Here is a 24,331-nt window from a genome sequence, read left to right on the forward strand (position 1 = left end):
ACTCCCCCCTTTTTGCCCTGTAGAGGGCAAACTTACAGCAGAATCAGGCCTTGAAAAAGACAAACCCGGTAACATTTTTGAGAAATCTTTTATGATGTTTTGCATACTGGCAACCAATTGTGACCTAGTAGCAAGCTCATCATTCAACTTGGCAATGATGGCATCCGTAGATGCTGCCTTAACCTTAAATGCATTGATCACAGCATAAGACCCAGTCAGCTGTGCATCAATATCATCACCATGATTTCTCAAATCTATCACCTGCGATTCCAGCATGCAAATTTTCTGATCTCTACATTGGGCATTCTCTGCCAGTTGTGTCTGCAAATCACAAACCTGCTTCACATTGTTGACACAACAATGGCAGTGAAGATTTGGGGAATCACTCTTCATTTCTGAGTGTTCAGGCTTCCACGTCTCCTCATACACACAGATTAATTTAGCGAGCATGTGGAGACGTTTGGAGGTTTTGTTAAGAACACTACTCTTGCTAATGCACAACTTATCATGTGCATAAGCCTCGTCCAGCAGAGTGGACCACAGCATTCCTGCTGACTTGTATGTCGTGGGTGTTACTGGATTAAATTTACTGTTTTTGGCGAGGTGTTTAAGTGTGGAGAAGTCCATACTCACTGTTCCAGAAGTCATCTCCGTCTGCGTTGTCCTCCTTGTCACCCGATGTTTTGAAAAAGGTCCTTTTCTTCCGGAACGCCTTTTCCCGATCAGCTGGATTTCACCGGAAGAACACCGACGTTGATACTTCTGCAAACTCTTTTGTGTAAGTTGCTCGCTCGCCCGACGATTCGTCGCCGTAGAGCAGCACACCGCAAAGCAAAATAAAAGACGTTAATACCTCAGAAAACAAAACAAAAAACAATACGTTTGCTGTTCAATTGTATCCTGTACCAAGCCTTAAATAAAATTGTGTTACTCGTCTGAACTTCAAAAAGGTCTAGGCGCACAGCATAACACGACACTACACCGTGTACGTACGTTACCTGTCCACGCCTCGCCGCCTATCTGCAGTTCACGTTTTAACACAGTTTTATTGTACAAAAGACAGAAATAAATTTAAAGCAGTTCTGGCTGGCTCGCCAATGTTAAAGGGGATTGAGGTAATAGCGGGATTCACTGGTTAGTGACACCCACTATTACTACCGCCTTTATAAACAGGGTCACTAGGGTTATGCCTAGTTCCCCTACCTTTTCCTTATACTAACGTCGATCTAATTGCTTTAGCGGCTACTCAAGGGAATAAGACCGTATAGTAAATAAAGGTAATATTTATTAACATACAGTAATCACTCTCATATGTATAATACAGTAACTAATCACTGTACAGTATAAACACGGTATCAAGATATTATACCGCCACCCACTTACATAAACATACACAGAATACAGTTACGTTACAACACAATAAACATAAGTTACTTGTGATTCTCACACGCTCTCTATCTCTATCCCACTCCCTCCTAATATAACTTTCCCTATACACTAAGGGTTAATATGGGATAAGGAGGAACAAGGGGACAGCAAGGGTTAACTCAGGGACTCTGGGACAGCAAGGGTTAACTCAGGGACTCTGGGACAGCAAGGGGTTAACTCAGGGACTCAGGGAAGCAAGGGTTAACTTAGGGAGAGCAAGGGGTTAACTCAGGGAAGCAAGGGTTAACTCAGGGAAGCAAGGGTTAACTCAGGAACTCAGGGACGCAAGGGTTAACTTAGGGAGAGCAAGGGGTTAACTTACTCAGGGAGAGTAAGGGGTTAACTCAGGGAAGCAAGGGTTAACTCAGGGACAGTAGGGACAGTATCAAGGGGTTAACTCAGGGAAGCAAGGGTTAACTCAGGGACAGTAGGGACAGTAACTCAGGGAAGCAAGGGTTACAGCAGGAGGAGACAGGGAGAGACAGGGTTAAGTGTAGCTGCTGCTACACTTGGTGACTTTGTGGAGCAGCAGAGGCAGCAGCAAGAACCCAGGTCTTTGGAGGAGAGAGAGAGAGGTCGGTGGTGTGTGAAGGCAGCTCTCAGCTGATCTTCTTCAGCTTCGGCTCCTGAGCTCGGCTCCTGAGCTTACCGATGCAGGGCTGTTTAACCCTGTCGGTACGCTCGCAGCGGAGAGTGTGGCGCTTGCCCCAGGCTAGCATGGGTCGGCATGGTGATAATGTATCACCAGCCGACTCATGAGAGCCAGCACGAGACAGTCCGTGCGCGCGGGAGACTTGAAATGGAGACAGGGGATAACTATCCCTTGTCTCCATGGTTTCCTAACAAAGCAGGGACATGCTAATTGTCCTGCTCTGCTTCCAACCGCATTCATGACCAGGGCTGTTGTAGTTACAGCCCTGGCTCATGATACATTATATGTACTATACATACACATATATATTATATATATGTGTATATATATATATACACACACACTGTATACATACATACTATATACATATATATATATACATATATACATATATATATATATATATATATACATATATATATATATATATATATATATATATATATATATATATATATATACACATATATACATACATATGGACACTTCCCTTTACAATAACGGAGCCATACCAGGCCCTTATACACCCTATATGCTTCCCCAATAGAATCCATAAAATATAAAAGGGCCGAGCAGTGCTCCGGGGTCTTTTCGCAAATCACTCTAGCTAGAATCGCAAATGAAAACGTTCACCATATTAACCAATTGGTAAACATTTGCGGAATCAGGAGATAACGCCTTTTCTCCTCCTCCTTCTTTTATGCTCTAGCCCCTCTTCCCCTGATCCAGATAGAACTTCTCCAAGGGGAGGAGGGAGAACATCTCCACATACTCATCCTTCCCTATTTGTTTCCTGACCTCCTGCTTAAGATGGGCACCGATCCCTCGAAACAGACATACACAGCCAAGTTATCCCTGTTTACCTAATTAGGTGTCTCAGTCTTGACCTGCCTAAGTAGAGTCGTGTGTTAGTGAACCTTCACTTATCCCTTCCTATCCCTCCACCCCACCTTTTAGAAAAGACACGTGACACCGAGGTTGGATGTGAAATGGCCACAGCAGCCGTTTATTAATTTCACAGTTTAATAGAATACAATTTAAATCCGAAACATTCGGATAACTAATTAGGAATCCAACCAGAGAATTCCTCCTAATAATTCACATGACCCAACATGGGTCAGAATCATAAATAACAATTTAACGTTAACATTAATCCGAGCAGGGGAAGTCCTTGAAGCCATTTTAGATATTCCTTTTTAAACACCCCGAGTTAGCCATCTGCAACCACCACCAACCAATTACCTCCAGCCGTAAACCAGCTCGGAGGCACCGCTCACCTCTGCAGATGGCTCCAACCACCAGAAGACCACTTCAAAGGGATAACACCCGATGAAGTATTCAACCATGTACCTTTTTTGGGGGACGCATACCCCCGATGCGACCCCCCCACCATTTTGTACTGACTGACCTCAAGGACTCCCCCCGCAAGCTGCTATGACACCTGGACCTGCTCCGAATAAAAATAAAACAACATTTTAGATAAGCACACAGTAAAAATAAACACTCATAGACGGACTCACATAAAGACCACAAGGGATAACGAACAAAGGGCGGGAGGGTGGGAGCTTATGAATGTACGTGTTACTCCTCCCGCTGCTTCCGGCTCAATGCCGAAAACAGCGGGAAGCCTGGTAACGGCCCCCTAACTCCTCCCTGTCTCTAATCCACCTCCTTCTAACTCTCCCTCGTAGTTAACCCTTTCCCTACTAGGTCCGTCATGGAGGCTTCCTTCCTAAGCCCTGCAGGCTGCTTCCAGCCTCTTCTTGACCTGCCTAAGTAGAGTCGTGTGTCAGTGAACCTTCACTTATCCCTTCCTATCCCTCCACCCCACCTTTTAGAAAAGACACGTGACACCGAGGTTGGATGTGAAATGGCCACAGCAGCCGTTTATTAATTTCACAGTTTAATAGAATACAATTTAAATCCGAAACATTCGGATAACTAATTAGGAATCCAACCAGAGAATTCCTCCTAATAATTCACATGACCCAACATGGGTCAGAATCATAAATAACAATTTAACGTTAACATTAATCCGAGCAGGGGAAGTCCTTGAAGCCATTTTAGATATTCCTTTTTAAACACCCCGAGTTAGCCATCTGCAACCACCACCAACCAATTACCTCCAGCCGTAAACCAGCTCGGAGGCACCGCTCACCTCTGCAGATGGCTCCAACCACCAGAAGACCACTTCAAAGGGATAACACCCGATGAAGTCTTCAACCATGTACCTTTTTTGGGGGACGCATACCCCCGATGCGACCCCCCCACCATTTTGTACTGACTGACCTCAAGGACTCCCCCCGCCACAGCAAAACAGGCCTTGACCACCTTAAGCCTGTGAGTTCCGCCACACCACCACCGCCCTTTCAATTCCCTCTGCTATTGCCAGGCTCCACAGATCAATCCCAACCTCGGTCAAATGAACCCCATCACTCCTCCAGTAGTTACCCACTCCTGACTCCAAATCCCTGTGCCGCACGCAAATGCCCCCATTTTTGGCTACAAAACGGGACACCGCCCGATTAACTTTAATGCGAGCCTTATTGACTCTTTCCACTGACCTAGCCAGTCGCCAATGTTTCCTTGGGACAATGTCCGACCACACCATCACCAACCTGGGATAAGAAACCCACAAACACAACATATCGTGTTTAATATCCCGCACCAACTCACGAAAGGGGCGGACCCCCAAGTCATTCCCACCCACGTGCAATACCAAAACCTCTGGGACCCTATCCAGCCGGGCATATGTCTGGAATTCTGCTAACACCCTGCTCCATGACATACCTCTAAATCCCAGCCAATGCAAAACCGCATCCTGCAGCGGAATGCGCAACTGGCGACCGTCCGGGCGGACGTCCGCCCTCAAAGCCCCCCAATGCACGTAAGAGTGGCCCAACAACCACACCAGACACGGAAGCGGATCTGAAACGAAAAAGAAAGTTAGATACCAGCACACAAACATTTTTTAAACGCTAACAACATGACTCATAACAAATGGGGGCGGACATAAGACCTAAATCTGTTGAACTCCCAACGCCCGATGCGCCGCACCCCTTCATCATCCAACCCCCAGTGCCCTGCTTCTGTAGCTGCGCCAATCCTGAATGAATGAGATGAATACGGGCCCGCCGCGACACCGACCGACGCCAAACATTTTTTAAATACAGCTCCAAATTGAAATCTGGACAAAAATGACCCATCCTCATGACATAACAATGGCAACTCTGGAGACCCCCCTCGTGACTTAAAACCCCTCATGCAAGCGACCGGGCACATAGCCGAACCCGGGAGGGCGAACAGAACTATCAGCTTTCCCTTTCCCAATTGGTAAGTTTTTGACCGGCGCAACCATACCTCGAGCCGATCCGCATGTAGGCTCTCCTCCCCCAGTCTCAACCCCCCTGCCCGCTTGGTACTAGGCGACACCAGCTCGCCAATTCTAAATGCCCCAAAGAACGCTAAAGAAAATGCTAACCGAAACAACTCCATCTCGGCCGAAGAACGACAGACCGATGCTAAAGATCCGCCCAAAGAGCTAAGCAGAGCAAACAACACAGGCCTTCTACGATCCGCCTCGACCCTACCTCGGCGCAGACTCTTCAAAGCCTGTCCCACTAAAAATTCCATAGATATATCCCGAAAACCCCGCAACTTAAAACCAAACGCGAACGCAGACATGAAACGATTAACCTTTGCCAATGAAAACCCCGCCTCCCAGGCGTCCCCTAACCAGTACAAAAGTGCCACCAACCTGTCTCTATCCGTGTTGACGTCACCCAACTCTCTTACCCACTCCTCCCACTGCCTCCAACAAGCAGAATAAGCACTCCACGTTGTGCGCGCCAAAGACCTTTCCACCAATCGTTCTACGGGACAGAGACCAGATCCCAGAGATGTTCCGGACAAGCCAAACCGAGACGGTCCGCTTCTGGTGCCAATTGCCGAAACCGATCCCACTGCGAGCGAGAAAGAGCATCAGCGATACAATTCCGTACTCCCGGCACATGAACCGCCACCACCCACGCGTTCAACGACAAGCACACCAACACTAAATGTCGCAACAACTGAACTACCGGAGGAGAGGATGCCGTGATGTTATTAATGGCCAGCATCACCCCCATGTTGTCGCAGTAAAAACGAACCTTCTTATCCCTGAGCCTGTCCCCCCAAATGGTTGCCGCAACCACGATGGGGAACAGCTCGAGCAGGGCCAGATTCCGCGTGAGTCCACTGGACACCCAGCTAGCCGGCCATTGACCTGCGCACCACGGACCCCCCCCGTAAGCTCCAAAACCGCCCGCCCCAGCCGCATCCATAAAAATATTTAAATCACTCGTATCCTGTGCTGGAGCCATCCATAGCGAGCGACCGTTATACTGGCCCAAGAAGTCATCCCCCCTGCCGTTGCCGCCGCCAAACGTCTACTAAATACCCTCCCCATTGGCATGATCCGGCAAGTGAAATTCAACTTCCCCAGCAACGACTGAAGCTCGCGCAGCGTAATTTTCTTTAACCTACAAGCCCGGCGTACCTCCTGAATCAAAGCCCCCAACTTACCCGCGGGAAGACGACACTCCATTGCCACCGAATCGATTTCAATACCCAAAAAGCAAATCGTAGGCACCGGGCCCTCAGTCTTTTCTGGCGCCAAAGGGATCCCAAAATCCCTCGCCACCTTCTGCAGTGCATGAAGCAAATTACCGCAAAGCGGCGAACCCCCCGGGCCGACGCACAAGAAATCGTCCAAGTAATGTATCAAAGAGTCGACCCCAGCTACTCCCTTCGTCACCCACTCAACGAAGCTACTAAACGCCTCGAAGTATGCGCAAGAAAGGGAACATCCCATCGGAAGGCACCTATCCACGTAAAAAGCCCCATTCCAAAAACAACCCAACAGCCGTTGGCACTTTGGATGAACTGGCAACAACCGGAAAGCCGCCTCGATGTCGGTTTTCGCTAACAGCGCGCCGGGACCCGCAGCACGTACCAACCCCACCGCCTTATCGAATGAGGTATACACTACGGAGCACAACTCGTGATCAATCGCGTCATTCACCGACGAACCCCTGGGAAACGATAAATGCTGAATTAAACGAAATTTCCGAGGCTCGCGCTTTGGAACAATACCCAATGGGGACACCACTAAATCTTTCGTCGGCGGATCAACGAAAGGCCCCGCCATGCGACCTAACGAAACCTCTTTAAAAAAAATTCTGACACGACCTGGGCATGCAAGTAGGCCGACTTAAGGTTCCTCCGCGTAACCGGGACCTCATAAGGAGGCGGAGGAATAATAAAACCAACACAAAACCCCTCGTAAAGTAACTTGGCCGCCGCCCTATCCGGATACTCATTTAGATAAGGGACCATCCTTTCCACCCTCACCGGTGACAACCCCTTGACTAGCCGAGGAGGGCTGGTTCCCTGACCTCTTCTTTCGCATACATTTTGCGGCCCCGTGGGATGCACCATTACACTCTGAACACACGTGCTTGAACTTGCACGTGGCCCCGAACTTACACTGGCCATCGTTGAATTGCCAGCAGAATCCCAGCTTTGCCCCGACGCCTTGCCCGACCTGACTGGACTGGCCTCCCTGGCCGACGCTCCCGGGAAAGGACTGCCTAACCGGAGCCGTAACCCTTAACCAGAGAGCAATATCCTTCTGGTCCCACCTAATCGCCGGCCGAACCGCTTTTCGGAATTGCTCGTCGTATCTTAGCCACGCCTGCCCCCCGTACGCCCTATGAGCCTCCCCAATGGCATCAAAATAGCAAAACAACGCCGAACAATTTTCCGGCGCCTTTTCCCCTATTACACTGGCTAATATGGCAAACGCCTGCGACCAATTGACGAACGTCTGCGGGATAAGCCAATACCGCCGACGTTCCTCCTCATCCTTCTTACTCTCGTCCCGCTTGCTCTTATCCAAATTGAATTTAGCAAGCGGCAGGAGAGAAAAAATCTCGACATATTCGTCCTTCCAGATCCGCTCGCGCACCTCCTGCTTTAAATGCGCCCCCAACGGACCTTTGAAGCAAACATACACCTCCCCCTGAGCACGATCATCAATACACACCCTATCGCCTTTCTTTTGGGCCTCGGTCTGTACTGACACCGCGACCGCCTCTTTAGCCGCCAACCGGGGCCTTCCCAAACTACTGCCGGGGACACCTCCGTAACTACTGGAGCCGCCGCCTTATCTAAACGCCCGACCAGCTCCCGCCGCCGATGCGACGCTAGCAGCCCCCCCGCCGACACCCGACATAAAAATCGCTGGATATGACAAAGACGGAGTTATGCACTCACCGGGCTGCACAGGCGCTGTGTTCCCGTCAGACGGACCATCCTGACCTCGCCGATAAACGTCCAGTTCACCTTCGTCCAGCTCCTCTCTCGCAGACGACTGGCCATCCCACCGACATCTCCTACACGGGGATGACGACGCGCTGACAGATGGGCCAGCAACCTGCCGCCCGACCGCTGGGACCCAGACTTCCGACCAGACCTGTTGCCTCGTCGTCGCTGCAGGTCTAAGCGTCCGTCTTGACGATCCCGATGAAGCCTGCCCCCTGGCCGGAACATCACCCGGCGGGGCGGCCATAGATTGTCCTCCAAATCTTGCATCCGATGGGGGAGGGGTGACAGGGAGCCCGGCCTGCGACTCCCTGATTACCGCCGGACCCCGTCGCGGCTCGAGATTCCTGCCAGTATGCAGGGCCTGGGAAGAGGCGGCCCTCCCAGCTGCCTGGCCTGCAGCGTCCATTTTAGGGCTCCCCCTGCGACGCCGTGTCCGCGGGACCACCTCAGGGCTGAGGCGTTCTGGAGGGCGAGACCGCCTGGAGCGACGAGTAGACCCGGCCTGAGTCCCCGCCGCCCCTGGCGACGCTCTCTGCCTCCTCTGAGCAGGAGCGGGTGTTGCCGACTCCCCCCCGCCGCCATATTTCTGCTAGGAAGGGGGCCGGGGGAGCCTGTCCCCATCAGCAACAGACCTTGTTTGCCGGGCATGACGTGGCGATTCGGCGTCCGGGATCCTGGTGAGTGCCGCCACGGTCTCCTCCAACCAGCCGGGACCGTGGTGCACAGCAGCAGCGCGCAGCTGCGCAAGAATGTCGGCCTCCGACATGACACAGAGCGGGACAACGGGGAGCTTATGAATGTACGTGTTACTCCTCCCGCTGCTTCCGGCTCAATGCCGAAAACAGCGGGAAGCCTGGTAACGTCCCCCTAACTCCTCCCTGTCTCTAATCCACCTCCTTCTAACTCTCCCTCGTAGTTAAGCCTTTCCCTACTAGGTCCGTCATGGTGGCTTCCTTCCTAAGCCCTGCAGGCTGCTTCCAGCCTCTTCTGGACTGAGACCGCAACCGCCTCATAACTCACCGGAAGAGGGTTAACAAGGGAAAATGTTTTACAGGACCGCCCACGCGAAAACCTGGGATGGACCCGCACCCTTCACCAGGGAACCGCCCACCATGTTCAGCAGGCACACCACTGAGTCCCTCAGGCATCTGCACACGCCTCCTGCTGTGCTACCCCACAGCCCCTAGCGGCAGGGGGCAAACCTGACCTAAACAATAATGGCACCAAACACCAATAGTGATGCTTTTGAAAAGTATCAAAAAACTTTATTAAATATAGAGGACAAATGAATAAAAAGTGTCACACAATAGATATAGCAACATCTCCAGAGTGAAATACACAGGGTGAACACATGCCCATAACAATACGGATACATCTTATTTATAAAGTGTATAGTGCTAAGCAATATATATGAAATAAGGATATATATACCATATATAATATAAATTGTCTTTACAATACTGCAGGATGGACAAGGACATGGACAAGAAGCTAAATACATGGTGCCAACCACGACGCACGTTTCGGCACAGCCTTCATCTGGGGGTGACATCATCTCCTAACAGGTATAATATAATAATATATATATTATATAATATATTATTATATTATGTAATATAATATAAATTTCGGTATAATAATGATACAACAGTAAACTGGAGATGACCGTCCAACACTGCGAATTTAACCCCTTAATGACAATACGCCTTTTCACGGTGGTCATTAAAGGGGTTCTCTGGAAAAAACTTTATGGTCTCATGTTTACTTGATAAAGTGGTTCTGTTTCCACTAAACGCGTTGTACCTCAAGAGACCCTCTATCTCTCTTTTTTATGTATGTTTTATTATGATCTATTGTTTTAGACAATTAATTATATATTTTTTTTTTCTCAAAAAAGTATTGCGCCTGTATGGTGTCTCTTTTTTACAGTGGATCCCACCTGGTTCCCACTGTTTTTATATACCTGGTCTTACTGAAGATGTCCTCAAAACTGGCTTAATGAGATGGTAGATCGGAGAGTGACTTAGGCAGTGGAGGCAAAACAGGGCGGACCTGTTGCAGGCAGCGGCTAAGGCATCTTGGCCTCCATTGGGGGACCTCTCCAGAACTCCAGTGAAGGACCTGGGCGTGTAGACAAAGCCAAGGCAGACCCAGCAGAACCGGGTTGATGGCTTTAGGCAGGACGAGGAAGTTGATCTGTTCTGAGTGAAGGACTCCGATTTGTAACGTAAGTGGTTTCATGATAGCCACAATAGGATCGGGCAATGGTAGTCCATTTACAGAAGCAACAGCAAGGGATCTCTCTAGAAGAACTGTGGGTAGATGTAGTCGGTCTACTAAATCCTGCTGGATGAAATCTGCAGCTGCCCTGGAGTCAAAATAGGCAGAGGAGAAGTGTGATGTCTCTCCCGAGATGATGGTCACAGGAATAGATAATTTGGAAGAGGTTTTGATGTTTGGCATCATCCCACCTAGAGTTGCCTCTCTAGGAGCTGGAGTTTCCCGGCTTTTGTGGACATTGGCGCACGAAAGGGTCTTTAAGGCCGCAATACAAACACAGACCTGAAGAGCGTCAGCGCTGTTTCTCCTGCTCGGACAACTTGACTCTGTCTACCTGCATTGGTTCCTCAGGTAGAGCAACAAGAGGGGGCAGTAGTGGTCTCTGGAACGAGGGTGCTAATCTGTGAAAACGTCTCTCCACCGAACCTCCTCATCGCGTTCCTGGATCCTCATGTTGACCCGGGTAGCCAACAGGATATGGGCATCCAAGGTAGGTGGGAGGTCGCGGGCTGCCAGCTCGTCCATGGTGTGTGAGGACAGTCCATGTCATAGGTCGCCACCAATGCTTCATTGTTCCATGCCAACTCTGCTGCCAGGGTACGGAAGGAGATGTCATACTCTCCTGCTGTGGACCCCCTTGCTTGAGGGTTAGCAGAGTGGCTGCTGCTAAGGATGTTCGGCCCGGCTTCTTGAACACGTCACAAAAAGTCTGTAAGAACAGGGCTAAGTCCGAAAATTTGGGCCCCTGTCATTCCAGTATGGGGTTCGCCCATGCGAGGGACTTGCCAGCGAGGAGGGAAATAATGAACGCTACCTTGACCTCAGCAGAGGAGAAATGGTGAGCACGCAGTCATAGCGAGGAAAAAGAGGCAGTGCAACTGTGGATCCGGAAAACAGACAGTAGGAGTATTAGGCAGTGGAACGGCAGCAGTCTCTGGGGAAGGAACAGGGAGTTGATCCAGTCGGGCGATGATGGAGTTTACAGCCACGAGGAGTTGATCCTGACGTGCATATAGATATAATATATATTATTGGGGTCCACCCCTTAGTAATTGCTGACGTGCATATAGGTCACGCATATCCGTCTGTATGACCTGAACTGTGGTCTGAGGCTGGCCAGCGGGTTCCATGGCCTGAGCGTACTGTCACAATCTAGGGAACATATGTAGCTGACTTTAGCTTGACTAATAACGCATTAAATACACAGTGGAAAGATCCCTTATCTTGACCTTTTCAATGACTTCTCAATGGTTATTTTTGTGTTATATCACGCTGCAACAAGTTATCAGAGTCAAGTTAAAGATGGCTACATCCGTATGTGGACCCACTAGGCCGTGGGCTCCGGCTCAGATAGGGCTAGGTGTGGCAGGTTGCGGCAGACGAAGCGGATGGCACCAGGAATGGTAGATGACACACAGACGTGGCATATCCAGCCGGCGGTACCACACGACTCTGATAAAAGGCAGGCACAGTTAGGAAACAGCAAGGGATACAGGAAATAGGATGCAGGGAACGGGAACTCTGGGATCAAGCAGGAAAATACTAAGGGACCCTTTGCAATACAAACATGGGAAAAGTACAAACAACGCTCAAGCAAGGAGTGGAAGGGCAGAGACCTTTTGTATAATCCAGGGTGCACTGGGGTAGGATAGGAAACTTTTAGGAAGTGCGCACGCTGGCCCTTTAAGGCACTCCTCGCACACTCCAGGAAGGGAAGGCCGCGCCAGCCGTGGTCTCTGGGGAGGTGGCCAGGAAGTTGTGGTCGCGGCCGTTCATCACAGGGTGAGCGACAGAGGTCCGCAGTCATAACACTGATATTTTTTTTGGTGTTGTATATATGTACTGAGCAGTGGCGTACCTACCGCTGTAGCAGCCGTAGAGGCTGCTACGGGGCCCGCGGCATGAGGGGGCCCGTGTCGCCCGCCGGCACGGGCCCCCACCATGGCCGGAGGCTCCGCTGTGCAGCCGCTATGGCTGCTACAGCGGGACACCACTGAACACTACGGCAGAGCAGGGAGGTATCTCCCCGCTCTGCCATTAACTGGTTCCCGACCGCTGGCTGCATTTTTACGGCCAGCGGTCAGGGTCCTTAAAACCCGAGCCATAGACTTTTTACGACTCCGGTTTTAACTTACTGCCCGTGCGATCGGGCTGCTGAATGTCGGGTCTCCGGCTGTCAGTGACTGCCGGGGACCCTGAGGAGAGGATAGAAGCAGCTTTCGCTGCCAGCGATCACACATGTATCCCCTATCCTGTGGATAGGGGATACATGTATTTTGTAGGACACACTGTAGGTCGAATTTTTTTGGGAGGGGGGGCGCTGTATGGCGTTCCCTACAGGGGGGGGAACGCTGTATGGCATTCCCTACAGGGGGGGGCTATATGGCGTTCCCTACAGGGGGGGCTGTATGGCGTTCCCTACAGGGGGGGCTCTATGGCGTTCCCTACAGGGGGGGCTGTATGGCGTTCTCTACAGGGGGGCTATATGGCGTTCTCTACAGGGGGGGCTGTATGGCGTTCTCTACAGGAGGGCTGTATGGCGTTCTCTACAGGAGGGCTGTATGGCGTTCTCTACAGGGAGGGCTGTATGGCGTTAGCACTGTCCAATAAATATACAGTAAACAGAAGAAAATACGGTCCAGCAATCCTCATGACAATGTGATGACTTTATTAGAAAAACATTTTATAAACCACACGGCATGTTGAAGTGATGATACAAGACTGCTTACGCGCTTCGAAAGCCAACTACATTCTTCTCAAATGTACGCCATTTCCTCCAAACAGTCAATTACATCAGAAGTCCAGTTCCTTGTGCTGCATGACTCGTGGACGCCCTATCCGTGGCGATATCCGTGTCCTTTCCACTGCTTCTCACTTGAGTCCTGTAGGCACAAAAAACATTCTGCAAGTATCCATTGTCATCCGTGCCTGCAGATTCTGCTTTAATGATGCAACTCACTCAACTCCTTGTCTATTTCATCATTTACTGATGCCTCTTTTAGATGCGACAGATGTATTTTTTTTATACTTACCAGCCTGCTTCACAGGCACCATCCCTTTTTATTGGCACCTGATCAATAAGGGGGTCCTTGCTCCACCACCATAACACTGCAATACTAAACAAAATCTTGCATAGACATCATAAAAACTAGACAAGCCCTTATGTTTCCCAACATTTCCTGGGACAAGTGTGTGTAGGTAGAAATCAACAAACATGTTTCCTTGCCCCAAACTTTACCCCCTCTTTCCAGTAAAGGATTGGCTTTCGGTATCACGCCTCCTCGCTTTTACCTTTTTACTTAATCCTGCGTAAACATTTTTTCAGCATCTTAAACGTCTTGACCATTAGCCCATCTATCCCCAACATCAGACCACTTATTATCATCTGACAGATCAGAATCAGACTCAACCAGCTACTGTTGCCTTCTTCTGCTTCTCTTTACATCCAGATGCGCTGCTCCTGTAATTCCAAACATTGTGCCAGTACCCTGTGTTCTAAACATTTTGGCAACCCCAAGGTGTCCCTCTACCATGTTGAGATTATGAGGCCCTACTGGGATATTGCTGCCTTCATCGACCCTGGATCCCTGCGCAAGGATCCTGGCACTTGGCCCATCATCGTGCCATGTTCCCTCAAATTTTTGCTAGAATGATACCATTGAGGATACCTGCCTTGCTTCCTTGATGCCATTTGCTCCAAACAATCCAGTACATCCCAAGTCCAGGTCCTTGTGCTGCATTACTTGTGGGGGCTCTATACGTGGCAATATCCTGGCACCTTCCATTGCTTTCCGCTTGAGTGCTGTAAATATAAAAACATTCTGCCAGTGTCCATTATCACCTATGCCTGCAGATTATGACTATGTAATGAAACTCACTTAAGTCCTTGTCTATTGCATCCAGGCCTTGACACATCGCAAATGTTCTTGGCAGACCAAAGCTGTCTAAAATCCACCTACACTCCCTCACCCAATTACCTTACACCTACGTTCAGTCCCAAACCGAGCCATGTGGCCAGCATTTTGGACAAAGATACCCCTAACTTACATTATGCCTATTCCTACCAACTATCCAAGGTTCCCCACTGCTACGCCTTTCTTGGCATTTTGCCCGCTCATTACTTTTTCAATGTACAGAGCTACTGGTGTATACTGTATATAGTAACTAATGATGGACATACCGCATATAGATGAAATATTACTTCAGAGAGTCCCCCTGGCAGCAGGCAGCCGATCTCAAGAAATTCTGGAACAAAAAGTATAAACTGTGAAGATATTATGACGTGCGCTTAGTATGGTTCATCATATCAACAAATATATGTTCAGCCTATTGAAAACATCAGGGAGATTGTTCCCACAGTCTTGTCATGTGTCTATAGGAACATTCTGGATGACATCACATTATAGAATTTCTATAGGTTGTTACTTGCTATAATACTTACATATATACAGTGGATCTTCTAGCATGTCGGCTGTCACTGGTGCCACATATTCAGATGTTATAAATGTCTGTAAAATACATAATGGGTTTAATGCACATACATAAAATAACCCCATATCTATAATGAATAATAATATATTTACTTTCACACATTTCATTTTCTATCCCAGGGCGAGTCCAATGCCCCTCTGCCACACAAATAACACCAGCAGTATAATGGCACATAATAGTTGGAGGACCCTGGTATAGATTTAGTATCAGGGACCAGGAGCTTATTGTTATTCTTCTATATAATCTTATCCTTAATGGAAAACTTCTAATTTGTCTTTTGTGGAGTCTTTTGGACTGGAGTAGAGAGAGTAGAAAATGGTAAATTGGATTTCTGGATTCAACAGACAAAATAATTATTAAAGGGGTTTTCTGACAGTTTCATAAACCTTAGTCTAAGCCGCATATGGCTAAAAATAACAAATTGTCCCTACTCATTTTTTAAATTCCCTGTGGCTCCTGCGCTGGTGGTTCTGTTGTCTTTAGTTGCTAGGCCACAGCGGTCATGTCCGTGTGGATGGCATGTCACGTGGCAGCTATTGTGTCACATCCAGGGCCGGCCTTAGGTTTATTGGTGACATGTGCAGTATCTGTGACGTCCTCCCCCTTATGATGCACCATGTAGTGTCCAAATAATTTAATCATACAGTGCCCAAATAACATCACCCAGTCAATAAACTAGGGATTGTATCTTTCTGTTTTTTTATATTATAGGTTTGGGCCCTAAATGCCGGATCGGCAGTGTAAGTTGAGGGTGCCCAGGCCATCTATGGTGGTAGTGCCCTCTTCAGTATTGACCAGTAATACCCACTATGTGATCATTTAGAGATGAAGTTAATAAAATACACTGACCTTGGACTCTCCTACTGAATACATCCGACTGAATGTAGAACGTTATGTGATGTGAGGTGGAGGGCTCTGCTTAATCTTTGATCTGCCCTCCTGGGACGTGTGGTTATCATTAACTCTTATGAGGAATTAATTCTAGGAGAAAGAAAGACAATGTATTCGGACAAATCTCAATCAATGGCAACATTTCTATCTAGAACAGAGTCCAGTCCCCAACCAGTGTAAAATTACCAAAGGGGTAAATAGGATGACCGGCTGGGGTCCAGGGATTTGGGGTGGCCCACAGCTCTGGGGCTCCATACGCCCCTGAAATTGGACAAACAATAACGGCGCAGGGAGGAAGCGAAATGTCTGACCCGGTTGGTCGTCTGTTAGGTGAGTATAATTTTTTATTTTATAGGAGCAAAGGGGGCACTATTAATATGGGGGATAAAAGGACTGAGTCGGGGCTTAGAAAAGGGGGCTTCATTACTGTGGGGCCATACAAAAGGGGCATTCTGACCCAGGACATACAAAAAGTGTCATTCTAACTGTGGAGGGTATTGGTGGATACTGCATATAGTAACTAATAAGAGACGCACCTTGTATAGATGAAATATTGCTTCAGAGAGTCCCCCTGGCAGCAGGCAGCTGATCTTAAGGTGTTCTGGAAAAAAACAATAATTGTGTAGTTTTATTTCTCCAGACAGACGTGTGCTCAGTATAGACCACCCAACAATGAAGGAAATGTACATTAGGGCTCATGTACACAGCAACTTTATGTGGACGGACCTGTATGGGGGCGCACAGACTGCAGTACTGGTAATGTAGACACTCTGTGTGCGCTGTGTGCTCCCCCATAAGCCAAATGTGGATTAGGAAATGACATAAATAACAAGTCCCTTATATATTACTAATACCATAATATCTTCTTTATGGAGCATTTCTATAATAATAATAATATAAAGCTGCAGCAAATTCCCAGCGTTTACTTTTGCTACATGTGGATGAGTTTTTGAGACTGTAACTATTCACCTGTAACACTTGTGAATTTTGCCGCGCAGCAAATCTGCAGCGTCTGAATTCAGCTTTATGGCGTAGAATATAGTACTCAAATACTGCAATCATACAGTGCCCAAATAACACTGCCAGACAAGTATTGTCTGCCACACTGTAATGTAATCCATTATCAAGGAATTGTATCTGCATCCTGAGCAGTGCCCTTTACTTTTTTTACATGAAGAGTGGGATTGAGTGTTCAAGCAATGGGTGCCCCAGACATCAAGACCAGTGGCGCCCCATTCATTAGTGACAGGTGATGCACCCAGTGTAACCGCACAGGTCGCACACCCCTAAGACAGGCCCTGGATGAACAACATTGGGGAATTTGTTCCCACAGTCTTGTCATGTGTCTCTATAGGAACATTCTGGATGACATCAGATTATAGAATTTCTATAGGTTGTCATTTGCTATAATACTTACATATATACAGTGTATGTCCTAGCATGTCGGCTGTCACTGGTGCCACATATTCAGATGTCATAAATGTCTGCAAAATACATAATGGAATAAACATAAAATAACCCCATATCTAGAATGAATAATAATATATTTACTTTCACACCTTTCATTTTCTATCACAGGACGAGTCAGACATTGAAAACATTTTGTAATGTTAGTGTAAACCCAGGGAACACTATAGGGGTGAAGAGGTTGCAGTCACACCCAGGCCCAGGTGTCCATGACTGAAATTAGGGGGGGTCACAATGTGGGCAATTTACAAATGCCAATCCCCAATGCCCCCATCTCCTAGAGGAATCCCGATTTTCGCTGCTAGAAACGCGATGTCAGTGAGAGAAGCACCCAGGCGGAAAGGCAGCTGCTGAGTTGCCCGGCCGCTTCTAAAACACAAGCAGTGGAAGGGAGCCAGCGCAGCGCCCCGTTCCACCTGCTGGAGGGATGCGCCCTATGTAATGGCACAGGTCGCACACCCCTAAGGCCGGCCCTGGCTACTGCTGAGCCTTATTAGGATAATATACGGTAGCTTTTTAAGACTATTTAATTAAATTAAATTAGACATCATATTGAAAACGACTGAGAAGTCACATTCCACATTACTGACAGCTGCAATTCTCAGACAATGGTAAGGGTATGTTCACACACTTAACTAAAAAACTTCTCTAAAATACAGAGCTCTTTTCAAGGGAAAACAGCCTCTGATTTTCAGCCATTTTTTAAACCACAAACATTTTTTGAGGCGTTTTTACCAACGTTCTTGGAGCTGTTTTTCGATTGAGACAATGAAAAACGGCTGCAAAAACGGCCGAAGGAGTGAAATGCACTTCTTTTTACAGGTTGTTTTTTATGCGCCGCTTTATCAAACGCCCACGTAAAATGCACCATCGGAAAAAAAAACAGTTTTTCCCATTGAAATCAATGGGCAGATGTTTGGAGGCGTCCAGCCTCCGTATTTTCGGCTGTTTTTCGGGGTGTTTACGGCCAGGAAAACGGCTGAAAATAGGCTGTGTGAACATACTCTGTTGTACTGAGTTGTAACTTTAATGAGAAAATATGAAACATTGAAATCTGAATGTAAAATGTTCAGTTGTTACTTGCATTAATAGAAACATTTTACTGGAACTTGAACTGTTAGTCTAAAAAAAAAAAACAACCCCCGACAATCACCAGAAAAAAATCCTTCTACAATCATATAGTTGTGGTGAGGTGTTGGTGTGGTTAGAAATTGCTGCAGTAATGTCCAGTGTGAATCTGGCCTTATATGAGAATTCTAGAGCGTATATATTTCATGTGTCCAGTAACATGTAGAATTAATGATAAAATGCTGCATCTTACCTGTCAATCACACAGTCAATCACAGTCCCGGTCCAGACGTCATTGGCAGAAATTGTAAAAAATATGTCATCCAGCTGCACATAGAACCTAACGGCTAGTACTGTCTATGACATCATCAGTGACATCATAAGCGGCTGCAGTATCTGTTACATCATCTAATTATCTCCTACTGCCTGGATAGACTGTCTGTGCATACACTGGATATAGGCGTTACATGGGACTGCTGTTTATAAACATGGAAGAAAGATACATGTGTGGTTATAGGGGCTATGACTAAGAACATGTAATGTATGAAACGTGTAATCTGTTACTAGATGGATTTTATACTGTAATACAGATGTAGCCATCTTTAACTTGACTCTGATAACTTGTTGCAGCGTGATACTTTCTTGATCCCGCAGCACTCCGTGTTTCAAGTGTGCGTGAGTAGGCTTCCAAGCCAATGTGTAAAAAATGGGAACTCAGCACTCCAAGGTATTATGCAATAATTGATATTTGATTTCACATATAGCGAAAAGTAGTAATCCAAAAATAATGGCGCCATTACCCAACAGCGACCGAGGTCACAAGCGCCGCATATCCGTGTCTAAAGAAGGTTGAATGTATAGACCGAAACGTTAAAAACCTATTTTTGGATTACTACTTTTCGCTATATGTGAAATAAAATATCATTTGTTGCAGCGTGATATCACACAACAAAAGCCATTGAAAAAGTCAAGATAAGGGATTGTTTATTTAATGCGTTAAAAGTCAAGGTAAAGACGGCAACATCTGAACTAATAAAGGATACATTTTATTGAATTTCGTTTTAGGCTACATTCACACAACAGTAAAAAACGTCCGCTTTCAGAACAATGATGTTCTATGGGTATATTCACACGGCCTTTTTTTAACCACCCGTGAATATTGGCCGTCAAAAAATAGAACATGTCCTATTTTTGGCCGCTTTCACGGCCAGACGGCGCCCATAGAAGTCAATGGATCAATTTTTAACGGCCGTCAATACATGTAACAGACGTTAAAAACGGTTCTGTGATTTGGGGATTCAAGAGCCAAGGGAACTATTGGCTCCCTTGCTGGTAATCGGCGGCGCAATGACACATACTCACCGATGCAGCGCCGCCCTCTACAAGTGTGGTCTCTAGTCTCATGGGTTCTGCGAAGGTGACGAGATGACGTCCTCGCGTCGCCTTCGCAAAACCAGTGAGACTAGAGATCACTCGTGACGTAGACGGTCATGCATCGGTGAGTATGTAGGGCATTCAGGCGGACAAAAATTACGGATATTGTTGCGCTCACTACTATGGTAGCATGGCGCTAGTACAGGGGACATTGTTGTCTACTGTAGCAAATTTTTCGGCACGGTCCTGAATTTACAGAGAGAGTCCCGGGTAATTACCACAGGGAGGGGGGGGTGTGGTGCTTTCTCTGGAGAGGTGTCTGTGTCATCATCTACAGGGGGGCTGTGTGCCATCGTCTACAAGGGGGCTGTGTGCCATCATCTACATGGGGTGGTGTGCCATCATCTACAGGGGGGCTATGTGCCATCATCTACAGGGGGGCTGTGTGCCATCATCTAAAGGGGGTCTGTGTGACATCATCTTCAGGGGTTCTGTGTGCCATCATCTACAGGGGGTCTGTGTTTCATCATCTACAGGGGGTCTGTGTTTCATCATCTACAGGGGGTCTGTGTGGCATCATATGCAGGGGGTCCGTGTGCCATCATCTACAGGGGGGCTGTGTGGCATCATCTACAGGGGGGCTGTGTGCCATCATATACAGGGGGTCCGTGTGCCATCATCTACAGGGGGGCTGTGTGGCATCATCTACAGGGGGGCTGTGAAACAATCATGACAATGACCTTTGTTTGGGTGTTTTCAGGGGGTTGGGACAAAAGAAGCCAGACAAATGAAATTCATCAGTTTTTTTAACGGCCATGAAAAACGGATGCAAAATGGATGTCAAACGGCCATTAAAAACGGACAGACGGACTGGAAGTGTATAAAAATTTGCAGACACAATGATGCAAAACGGCCATGAAAAACTGACAGTTGATCAGTTTTTAATGGCCATTTTTTTTCACTGTCGTGTGAATGTAGCCTAAGTTCTGGATCGTCTCCATTTTAATGGATAAAGTTACCGGACAATTATCCGCCCACCGAGAGTTTATTGGACACATGGACGGCCTGGTGAGCAGATGAACTTCTTGTTTCTTTGTTTGGAGTCATGTACAGATATAGCAATCCTTATCCTGACTCTGATAACTTGCTGCAGCGTGATAATTTATCACTTAAGTCACTGAAAACCATTGAAAAGGTGAAATTAAAGTTTCTTGACACTGTGTATTCAATGTATTTAACCCCTTCGAGCTCAGCATCGTAATATTCCGTCGCGCTGACCGCCCCGTTCGCGCTCAGCGACGGAATATTATGTTGCAGGGAAAATGCATCGCCATTTTCCACCGGCGCGTGCACGAGCTGTGACAGCTGCTGTTTCCGACAGCAGGCTATCACAGCTCAATATGCCAGGACCTATTGCGATGGTCCCGCCTCCACAATCGCCACTATTGGTCAGTCAGTGAGTAACTGTCCAATAGTGGCGATCGGTCTCTTCACTTCCTCTCCCTGACATCACATCCTGCCGCACCCGCCCTGAGATGGAGATAGCGAGGCGTTCAGAGCGGTTGTGAGTAGAGGGAGAGAAGAAAAAGAGTGAAAAAAAGTGAAAAAAAGACAACTTTTTTCTGCTTCCCACCTCCCCAATCCACTACCCAGTCCTTTACCCTTCCTCCTTGTGTTCGCCCCACATTTTTGGTCAGTGATCTCCTATCACTGACCACTTCTTAGTCTTCAGGACCAATTTCTTGGTCCCTGGGGATTATTTTTTTCTTTATAAAACAAATAAAATAAAAATATATATATAAAAAAAAAAAACGAAAAAAAAACCTGTTAATTTAGACAATTTATCTAGTTAGTTTAGTATTAGTGTTAGTTAGTGTCAGGGAACTGTCAAAAAGCATAGTTAGGTATAGCGTCAGGAATCCATCACCATAGTTAGATCTAGCGTTAGGGGCCATCACAGTAGTTAGGTTTAGCGTCCGGGAAGCTCAGAATAATCTAGATAGGTTTAGTGTCAGGCACCCGTCACCGTAGTTAGGTTTAGTGTTAGGGAAGCTCAGAATAATCTAGTTAGGTTTAGTGTCAGAGAATAGTCGCCGTAGTTAGATTTAGTCTCAGGGAAGTTCAAATAAAATCTAGTTAGGTTTAGTGTTAGGAACCCTCGCCCTTGTTAGGTTTAGTCTCAGGGAAGCCCACTCGTTCTATAAAAACACCAATTTTTTGAGCTGGTTTAGGTAGCAGCCTATTGCTCCTAGTTAGGAAAGCAATCAAACATGTCCCAACGGACATTTAGTGCCGAAGAGGCATATTCATTTCTTGCCTCCGACACAGAGTCGTCGGATCGTGAGACTCTGTTTTATTTATCCACCTCCTCATCCAGTGATGAAGAAGAGGAACCTCCTAGGAGATGCCCCTTGACCACCAGTGCAGTTGAAACCCCCGAGCGAAATAACCCCGCCGCAGTTCAAGCCCCCATTTGGACCCCCACACCAGACATTTATGAGCCCAAAATCCCAGAGTTAAAATTTAATACGGCAGGGCTCAGTGAAATGGGCTTTTTCAAGTTCTTCTTCACTGATGACTTTATAGATCTTATGGTCTCCCAGACAAATTTATATGTCCAACAGTATATTACTAAGAACCCTACATCATTTTATGCCCAATGCTACAGGTGTACCCCTGTAGATGTAGCAGAGTTGGGCAAGTTCTGGGGACTTCACTTGAACATGGGGCTTCTGAAAAAGCCATCCATTAGGACCTACTGGAGCATGGACATCTTATACCATACCCCCAATGTACCGTATGGCCATGTCCAGGATGCATTATGAGGCAATATTTCGCTTCTTAAATTATAAGGATAATGAGCAGTGCCCACCCCGAGATGACCCCAGTTTTGACCGTTTGTACAAACTGAGACCCCTATTAGACCATTTCATTGCTCGGTTTGCCCAAGCATACACCCCCGAGAAGTGTATTTCTATTGATGAGTCCCTGGTACATTTTAAAGGGAGGCTTCAATTCCGCCAGTACCTGCCGAGTAAGAGGGCAAGGTATGGCGTAAAGATGTATAAGTTGTGCGAGAGTGCATCAGGGTATACCTACAAATTTAGGATGTATGAAGGGAGGGACAGCAGTATTCAGCCCCCAGAATGCCCCCCCTTACTGGGAATTAATGCAAAAATTGTGTGGGATTTGGTGCACCCACTGCTGGACTAGGGTTACCACCTCTACTTGGATAATTTTTATACCAGCGTCCCACTCTTCAAGTGCCTCGCTTCCAGAAGTCCTGCGGCATGCGGCACTGCTAGAAAAAATCTGAGAGGCCTCCCTAAGACTCTGCTTGGGCAAACACTCAGAAGGGGTGAGAGCAGGGCACAATCTAGCAGCAACATATTGTGTGTCAAGTACAAGGACAAGAGAGATGTCCTTGTATTAACAACAATACATGGCCACACCAGTACCCATGTACCTGTACGAGGTACCAGTATAGAGACCCCCAAACCAGACTGCATCCTGGACTACAATAGGTACATGGGAGGGGTTGACTTGTCAGATCAAGTCCTGAAGCCCTACAGCACCATGTGGAAATCGAGGGTTTGGTATAAGAATCTGGCCGTGCACATCATACAGATGGCATTGTACAATGCGTATGTGTTACGTCGATGTGCAGGCCAGAGGGGAACTTTCCTGGAATTTCAAGAGGTGATTATCAAGAACCTAATCTTTAGGACCAAGAATAGGGAGCATCCAGTACTTCTGGAAGCGAGGCCACACGCATCGTACCAGGGCAACACTTTCCAGGAGAAGTTCCCCAAACTGGCAAGAAGGGAAAAAGTCAAAAGAGGTGCAGAGTCTGCTCAAAGAGGGGGATAAGGAGGTAAACAATATACGAATGCGACACGTGTCCCGAAAAACCAGGGCTCTGTATGAAAGATTGTTTTCGAATTTATCATACATCCCTTAATTTTTTATTTACCCTGCTACACTCCGCACAGCTTATGCCCCTCATCTTTCCCTTCTGAGCCCTGCTGTGTGCCCAGGCAGCTAATAACAGCCACATGTAGGGTATTGCCGTACCCGGGAGAACCCACATTACATCTTATGGAGTGTATATCTCCAGTGGCACATGCTGGGCACAATATATCGGGCACGGACATGCCATATATATATAGAAAATTGCAAATCTCACTCTGCCCCATCTGCTGCGCATTATCTTTTACACAGTACCTGTGGGGTCAAAAGGCTCACTACACCTCTAGATGAATGTCTTAAGGGGTGTAGTTTTTAAAATGGGGTCACAACTATACATATATACAT

At 47.3% G+C, this 24,331-nt stretch overlaps 1 long non-coding RNA gene across 2 annotated transcripts; it reads right to left on the reverse strand.

The window, feature by feature from the left end:
• Positions 1–13,377: 13,377 nt before the first annotated feature.
• Positions 13,378–18,980, reverse strand: LOC142740419 (uncharacterized). 2 transcript variants are annotated; one of them, XR_012880654.1, is made up of 7 exons: positions 18,897–18,980; positions 17,526–17,592; positions 16,645–16,709; positions 16,067–16,198; positions 15,168–15,234; positions 14,907–14,971; positions 13,378–14,528 (listed from the first exon to the last, which is right to left on the reverse strand). It is a non-coding gene; the product is annotated as an uncharacterized LOC142740419 (long non-coding RNA). The 2 variants fall into 2 exon arrangements; XR_012880653.1 differs by having other exon boundaries at positions 13,378–14,971.
• Between the last annotated feature and the right edge of the window lie 5,351 nt (positions 18,981–24,331).

Source organism: Rhinoderma darwinii, chromosome 2 (assembly GCF_050947455.1).
Source record: "Rhinoderma darwinii isolate aRhiDar2 chromosome 2, aRhiDar2.hap1, whole genome shotgun sequence".
NCBI lineage: Eukaryota > Metazoa > Chordata > Amphibia > Anura > Rhinodermatidae > Rhinoderma > Rhinoderma darwinii.